This window comes from Coturnix japonica, unplaced genomic scaffold (assembly GCF_001577835.2).
Source record: "Coturnix japonica isolate 7356 unplaced genomic scaffold, Coturnix japonica 2.1 chrUnrandom667, whole genome shotgun sequence".
Taxonomy (NCBI): Eukaryota; Metazoa; Chordata; class Aves; order Galliformes; family Phasianidae; genus Coturnix; species Coturnix japonica.
Window position 1 is genome coordinate 15,461 of NW_015440031.1, and position 8,697 is coordinate 24,157.

Sequence of the window (8,697 nt, forward strand, 5' to 3'; positions counted from 1 at the left end):
GGGGGCTTTTGGGGCAGCGGAGTGACCCAAAATGGGGCTTTTTAGACCCAAATCCCAGCACAAAGTGGCCCAATTTGGACTTTTCTGAGGCCAAAATCCCATCACAGAGACCTAATTTGGACTATTCTGAGGCCAAAATCCATCACAAAGACCCAATTTGGACTTTTCTGAGGCCAAAATCCATCACAAAGACCCAATTCTGGCTTTTCTGAGCCCAAAATCCATCACAAAGACCCAATTTGGACTATTCTGAGCCCAAAATCCATCCAAAAGACCCAATTTGGACTATTCTGAGGCCAAAATCCATCCAAAAGACCCAATTTGGACTATTCTGAGGCCAAAATCCATCACAAAGACCCAATCTGGACTATTCTAAGCCCAAAATCCATCATAAAGCGCCCAATTCTGGCTTTTCTGAACCCAAAATCCATCACAAAGATCCAAACTGGATGTTTCTGAGCCCAAATTCATCACAAGACCCAAATCTTGGCTTTTCTGAACCCAAATCCATCACAAGATGTGCCTTTCTGGCTTTTCAGAGCCCAATCCCATCACAAAGATCCCATTTGATATTCTAAGCCTAAACCATCTAAGCGCCCAATTCTGGTTTTTGGCCAAGACATCCCAACGACCCAATTTGACTTTTCGTGAGCCATCTTCACAAGGTGCCGCGAATTTGGCTTTTTGAGACAAATCATCAAAAAAGAACATTTTGGCTTTTTGGAGTCCAAATGTCCACTTGCAGAAGACCCAATTTGGACTTTTCTGACAAATCCTATCACAAAAGTGCCAATTGCTGGCTTTTCTGACCCCAAATCCTCACAGTGACCCAATTCTGGCTTTCTGAGGCCAAAAATTATCACAAAACAATTCTGGCTTTTCTGAGCCAAAATCATCACAAAGACATTGACTATTTGAACCAAAATCCATCACAAAAGATCCAAACTGGATGTTTTGAGCCAAATTCCTCTCAAAGACCCCAATCTGGTTTTCTGAACCAAAATCTCATCACCAAAGTGGCCTATTCTGGTTTTTCAGAGGCCCACCATGATCACGAGACCCAATTTGGACATTCCAAACCCAATCAATCACAAGACCCAATTCGGCTTTTCCGAGCCAAAATCATCACCAAGTGCCATATTCTGGACTTCATCTTGAGCCCAAAGCCATTCCAGTGACCCCAATTCTGGCTTCCGAACCCAACAGTCCATCAAAAGACCAAGTTTGGACTATTTCTAGCCCCAAAATCAATCATAAAGTGCCGCAATTCATGGCTTTTCTGAGGCCAGAAATTCCATCAGCAAGGACCCCAATCTGGACTTTTTGACCCAAAATCCATCAGCAAAGATCCAAACTGGATGTTTCTGAGCCCAAATTCATCACAAAGACCCAAATCTGGCTTTTCTGAACCCAAAATCCCATCACAAAGTGGCCTATTCTGGCTTTTCAGAGCCCAAAATCCCATCACAAAGACCCAATATGGAATTTTCTGAACCCAAAATCCATCTCAAAGTGCCTGATTCTGGCCTTTTGGAGCCCAAAATCCCATCGCAAAGACCCAATTTGGACTATTCTGAGCCCAAACTCCATCACAAAGTGCCCAATTTGGACTTAGATGAGCCCAAAACAATGAAGAAGGCCCCAATTCTGGCTTTTCTGAACCCAAAATCCATCACAGTGACCCAATTCTGGCTTCTCTGAGCCCAAAATCCCATCGCAAAGACACAATATGGAATTTTCTGAACCCAAAATCCATCACAAAGACCCAATTTGGTCTATTCTGAGGCCAAAATCCATCCCCAAATGCCTGATTCTGGCTTTCTGGAGCCCAAAATCCCATCGCAAAGACCCAATTTGGACTATTCTGAGCCCAAAATCCATCACAGAGTGTTAAATTCTGGCTTTTTTGAGCCTAAAATCCAACACAAAGTCCCAATCTGGACTATTCTGAACCCAAAATCCATTGCAAAAATCCAATTGGACTTTTCTGAACCCAGAATCCCATCACAAAGACCCCAATTCTGGCTTTTCTGAGGTCAAAATCCATCACAAAGGGCCCAATTCTGATTATTCTGAGCCCAAAATCCCATCACAAAGACCCAATTCTGGTTATTCTGAGGTCAAAATCCATCACAAAGTGCCCAATACTGGTTATTCTGAGCCCAAAATCCATCCCAAAGACCCAATTTTGGCTTTTTTGAGACCAACTCCATCATGAAGACCCAATTCGGGCTTTTCTGAACCCAAAATCCCATCACAAAGACCCAATTTGGACTATTCTGAGCCCAAACTCCATCACAAAGTGCCCAATTCTGGCTTTCTGGAGCCCAAAATGCATCACAAAGACCCAATTTGGACTATTCCGAACCCAAAATCCATCACAAAGACCCCAATTCTGGACTTATCTGAGCCCAAAACAATGAAGAAGGCCCCAATTCTGGCTTTTTTGAGCCCAAAATCCATCACAAAGACCCAATTCTGGCTTTTCTGAGCCCAAAATCCCATCGCAAAGACCCAATTTGGACTATTCTGAACCCAAAATCCATCACAAAGTGCCCAATACTGGTTATTCTGAGCCCAAAATCCATTACAAAGACCCAATTCTGGCTTTTCTGAACCCAAAATCCATTACAAAGACCCAATTCTGGCTTTTCTGAGCCCCAAATCCATCACAAAGTGCCCAATTCTGGCTTTTTTGAGCCCAAAATCCATCACAAAGTGCCCAATTCTGGCTTTTCTGAACCCAAAATGCTCTTTTTTAACCTCCAAATTCTGATTTGGCCTGAAAATGCACTTTTTTCACCTCAAAAACACACTTCTTTCACCCCCAAATTCTGAGGTTTTGGCCCCAAAATAACCCATAGAAATGTACTTTTTTTACCCCCTGAATTCTCAGGATTTTACCCCAAATTGCACTTTTTTCACCCCCAAATTCTGAGATTTTGGCCCCAAAAACAACCTCTAAAAATGCACTTATTTCAACTCTGAATTCTAAGGTTTTAGCCCCAAAAACGCACTTTTTCACCCCCAAAAATGCACATTTCTAACCCCCAAATTCTGAGGATTTGGCTCAAAAACAACCCCTAAAAATGCCCTTTTTTCACCCCTAATTTCAGAGGATTTGACCCCAAAAAAGCAGCACCTAAAATGCACTTTTTTCACCCCTAAATTCTGAGGATTTGGCCCCAAAAATGTACTTTTTAAACTCCCAAATTCTGAGGTTTTGGCCCCAAAAAAGCAATCCCGGAAATACACTTTTTTCACCCCTGAATTCTGAAGATCTGACCCCAAAATGCACTTTTTTCACCCCAAAAATCACACCTTTTTCACCCCCAAATTCTGAGATTTTGGCCCCCAAAATGCACTTTTTTCACCCCCAAATTCTGAAGATTTGGCCCCAAAAACAACCCCTAAAAATGCACTTTTTTCACCTCTAATTTCAGAGGATTTGACCCCAAAAAAGCAGCCCCAAAATGCACTTTTTTCACCCCTAAATTCTCAAGATTTGGCCCCCAAAATGCACATTTTTAACCACCAATTTTTGAGGATTTGGCCCCAAAATGCACTTTTTTAACCCCCAAATTTTGAGGATTTGGCCAAAAAAACAACCCCTAAAAATGCACTTTTTTCACCCCTAATTTCAGAGGTTTTGGCCCCAAAAAAGCAGCCCCAAAATGCACTTTTTTCACCCCCAAAATCTAAAGATTTGGCCCCAAAACTGCACTTTTTTTTCAGCCCCAAATTCTCAAGATTTGGCCCCAAAAATGTACTTTTTTAACTCCCAAATTCTGAGGATTTGGCCCCAAAAATGCACTTTTTTCACCCCTAAATTCTCAGGATTCGGCCCCAAAATGCATCTTTTTCACCCCTAAATTCTAAAGATTTGGCCCCCAAAATGTACTTTTTTAACTCCCAAATTCTGAGGTTTTGGCCCCAAAAAAGAACCCCCCAAAATGCACTTTTTTCAGCCCCAAATTCTGAAGATTTGGCCCCAAAACTGCACTTTTTTTTCACCCCTAAATTCTAAAGATTTGGCCCCAAAAATGTACTTAACTCCCAAATTCTGAGGATTTGCCCCCAAAAAAGTAGTCCCAAAAATACACTTTTTTCACCCCTGAATTCTGAAGATCTGACCCCCAAATGCACTTTTTTCACCCCAAAAACCACACCTTTTTCACCCCCAAATTCTGAGATTTTGGCCCCCAAAATGCACATTTTTAACCCCCAAATTCCGAGGATTTGACCCCAAAAAAGCAGCCCCAAAATGCACTTTTTTCACCCCTAAATTCTCAGGATTTGGCCCCAAAATGCACATTTTTAACCACCAATTTTTGAGGATTTGGCCCCAAAAACAACCTCTAAAAATACACTTATTTCAACTCTAAATTCCAAGGTTTTGGCCCCAAAATGCACTTTTTTCACCCCCAAATTCCCAGGATTAGGCCCCAAAAACAACCCCTAAAAATGCACTTTTTTCACCCCTAATTTCAGAGGATTTGGCCCCAAAAAAGCAGCCCCAAAATGCACTTTTTTCACCCCCAAATTCCGAGGATTTGACCCCAAAAAACCAGCCCCAAAAATGCACTTTTTTCACCCCTAAATTCTCAGGATTTGGCCCCAAAATTCACTTTTTTCACCCCCAAATTCTGAGGATTTGGCCCCAAAATGCACTTTTTTCACCCCTAAATTCCGAGGATTTGACCCCAAAAAAAAGCCCCAAAAATGCACTTTTTTCACCCCTAAATTCTGAAGATTTGGCCCCAAAATGCACATTTTCAACCCCCAATTTCTGAGCATTTGGCCCCAAAAAAGCAGCCCCAAAATGCATTTTTTTCACCCCTAAATTCTCAGGATTTGGCCCCAAAATGCACATTTTTAACACCCAATTTTTGAGGATTTGGCCCCAAAATGCACTTTTTTCACTCCTAATTTCAGAGGATTTGACCCCAAAAAAGCAGCCCCAAAATTCACTTTTTTCACCCCTAAATTCTCAGGATTCGGCCCCAAAATGCATCTTTTTCACCCCTAAATTCTAAAGATTTGGCCCCCAAAATGTACTTTTTTAACTCCCAAATTCTGAGGTTTTGGCCCCCCAAAAAAACCCCCCAAAATGCACTTTTTTCACCCTCAAATTCGGAGGATTTGTCCCCAAAATGCACTTTTTTCACCCCAAAAAAACACACTCTTTTCAGCCCCAAATTCTGAGGATTTGGCCCCAAAAAAGCAGTCCCAGAAATACACTTTTTTCAACCCTGAATTCTGAAGATCTGACCCCAAAATGCACTTTTTTCACCCCAAAAATCACACCTTTTTCACCCCCAAATTCTGAGGATTTGGCCCCAAAATGCACTTTTTTCACCCCTAAATTCCGAGGATTTGACCCAAAAAAAAAGCCCCAAAAATGCACTTTTTTCACCCCTAAATTCTGAAGATTTGGCCCCAAAATGCACATTTTCAACCCCCAAAAAAACCAACCAAAGCTCAGAAGCTTTGGCCCCAAAAAAGCAGCCCCAAAATGCATTTTTTTCACCCCTAAATTCTCAGGATTTGGCCCCAAAATGCACATTTTTAACACCCAAATTTTGAGGATTTGGCCCCAAAATGCACTTTTTTAACTCCCAAATTCTGAGGTTTTGGCCCCAAAAAAGAACCCGCCCAAAATGCCCTTTTTTCACCCCCAAATTCGGAGGATTTGGCCCCAAAATGCACTTTTTTCACCCCAAAAAACACTTTTTTTCCCCCCAAATTCTGAGGATTTGGCCCCAAAAACAACCCCTAAAAATGCACTTTTTTCACCCCTATTTTCAGAGGATTTGGCCCCAAAAAAGCAGCCCCAAAATGCACTTTTTTCACCCCCAAATTGTGAGATTTTGGCCCCAAAATGCACATTTTTAACCCCCAATTTCTGAGCATTTGGCCCCAAAAAAGCAGCCCCAAAATGCACTTTTTTCAGCCCCAAATTCTGAAGATTTGGCCCCAAAACTGCACTTTTTTTTCAGCCCCAAATTGTTCAAGTTTAGCCCCAAACTGAAGCCCAGGAGCCCCAAAATCGCCCTTTTTCACCCCAAAAATGCCCCCGTGCCGCCCCTCCCCCACCGCACTGCCCCAAATCTGCCATTTTTCACACCAAAAATGCCCCCAAAATGCCCATTTTTCACACCAAAACCGGTCCTTCTTTTCCTCCGGACCCAAAAAGGGCTTTTTTAGCCCCAAAATGAGCGCCGCTTTTTGGCTGCTATGGGATAAAAATATACAGTTATCAATAGAGAAATGAACCAAACTTTGCATTTTTCACACCAAAACTTCACATTCTTTATAAGGAAACGGAGGCGGATTTGGGCATTTTTTAACCAAATCTTCACTTTTTCAGCCCAAAAATCAGCCGGCGTTAATTGCTATTTTCTTCTATTGGCTGCAAAGTGGAACCTGGTGGGGTTTTTTTTTTGCCCAAATCGGCCTTTTTTCACACCAAAAATTAATGGTTATTTTTTAACATCCCCCCCCCAACAATAAATACAGCAAAGAAACCCAAAATTGACATTTTTCACACCAAAATTTGCTCCTAAAATAACAGATATTTGGTAAAGAAATTGTCCCAAAATCAACATTTTTCACACCAAAATTTGCTCCTAAAATAATAATTAGTAAAGAAATTGTCCCAAAATTGGCATTTTTCACACCAAAATCTTCACCTATAATAATAGTTATTTAGATAAATAATAAGCCCAAAATCGACCTTTTTCACCCCAAAATCTGCCTTATAATAATGGTTGAGTAATAAATAGTCCCAAAATCGACCTTTTTCACACCAAAATCTTCTTCAATAATAAAGTTTTTGTAGTGAAACAACAGCCCCAAAATCGACCTTTTTCACCCCAAAATCTGCCCTTATAATAATGGCTGAATAATAAATAATCCCAAAACTGACCTTATTTACACCAAAATCTTCCTGTATAATAATATTTGTGTAGTAAAACAATAATCCCAAAATCGACTTTTTTCACCCCAAAATTTGCCTCTATTATAGTTGAGTAATACACAGTCCCAAAATCGACCCTTTTTCACACCAAAATCTTCGTCAATAATAAAGTTTTTGTAGTGAAACAACAGCCCCAAAATCGACCTTTTTCACCCCAAAATTTGCCTTTATAATAATGGCTGAGTAATAAATAATCCCAAAACTGACCTTTTTTACACCAAAATCTTCCTCTATAATAATATTTGTGTAGTAAAACAATAATCCCAAAATCGACTTTTTTCATCCCAAAATTTGCCTCTATTACAGTTGAGTAATAAACAGTCCCAAAATCGACCTTTTTCACACCAAAATTTGCTCCTAAAATTATAATTAGTAAAGAAATTGTCCCAAAATTGGCATNCCCAAAATCGACCTTTTTCACACCAAAATTTGCTCCTAAAATTATAATTAGTAAAGAAATTGTCCCAAAATTGGCATTTTTCACACCAAAATCTTCACCTATAGTAATTGTTATTTAGAAAAATAATAAACCCAAAATCGACCTTTTTCACCCCAAAATTTGCCTTTATAATAATGGTTGAGTATTAAATAGTCCCAAAATCGACCTTTTTTACACCAAAATGTGCCTCTATTATAGATAAATAGTCCCAAAATTGACCTTTTTCACCCCAAAATTTGCCTTTATAATAATGGCTGAATAATAAATAATCCCAAAATCGACCTTTTTCACACCAAAATCTTCTTCAATAACAACATTTTTGTAGTGAAACAACAGCCCCAAAATCGACCTTTTTTGCCCCAAAATTTGCCTTTATAATAATGGCTGAGTAATAAATAATCCCAAAACTGACCTTTTTTACACCAAAATCTTCCTCTATAATATTTGTGTAGTAAAACAATAATCCCAAAAGCGACCTTTTTCGCCCCAAAATTCAGCCCTATAACATTCATGGAGCAAAACAACAGCCCCAAAATTGACCTTTTTCACCCCAAAATTTTACCCTAAAATAAGAACTGTGTAATAAAGTCCCAAAATCGACCTTTTTCACCCCAAAATTTGCCTTTATAATAATGGCTGAATAATAAATAATCCCAAAACTGACCTTTTTTACACCAAAATCTTCCTCTATAATAATATTTGTGTAGTAAAACAATAATCCCAAAATCGACTTTTTCACCCCAAAATTTGCCTCTATTATAGTTGAGTAATAAACAGTCCCAAAATCGACCCTTTTCACACCAAAACCTTCTTCAATAATAACGTTTTTGTAGTGAAACAGCCCCAAAATCGACCTTTTTCACCCCAAAATTTTACCCCAAAATAACAGTTGTGTAAGAAACAAACAGCCCCAAAATCGACCTTTTTCACCCCAAAATCTTCCCCTATAATATCTGGGTAGCAAAGAAAGAGTCCCAAAATTTGCCTTTTTCACCCCAAAATTTGCCCTTATAATATAGAGTAAAAAAATAGTCCTAAAATTGACCTTTTTCACACCAAAATTTGCCCCTAAAATAATAGATATCTGGTAAAGAAATAGTCCCAAAATCGACCTTTTTCACCCCAAAATCTTCGTCAATAATAAAGTTTTTGTAGTGAAACAACAGCCCCAAAATCGACCTTTTTCACCCCAAAATTTTACCCTAGAATAACAGTTGTGTAAGAAACAAATAGACCCAAAATCGACCTTTTTCACCCCAAAATTCAGCCCTATAATAAC

At 39.5% G+C, this 8,697-nt stretch overlaps 1 protein-coding gene and 1 long non-coding RNA gene across 2 annotated transcripts in view; both read right to left on the minus strand.

Moving 5' to 3' along the window:
* The window catches only part of LOC107307550 (splicing factor 1), a 30,149-nt gene that overhangs the window by 15,432 nt on the left and 6,020 nt on the right, over positions 1 to 8,697 (minus strand). The window lies entirely within an intron of this gene.
* Positions 1,617 to 8,697, minus strand: part of LOC107307551 — a 10,297-nt gene continuing 3,216 nt past the window's right edge. Inside the window, exons 2-3 of the long non-coding RNA XR_001552441.2 lie at positions 7,392 to 8,272; positions 1,617 to 7,313 (exon numbers count right to left, since the gene is read on the minus strand). This is a non-coding gene — a long non-coding RNA (uncharacterized LOC107307551). The remainder of the gene's footprint in view (positions 7,314 to 7,391; positions 8,273 to 8,697) is intronic.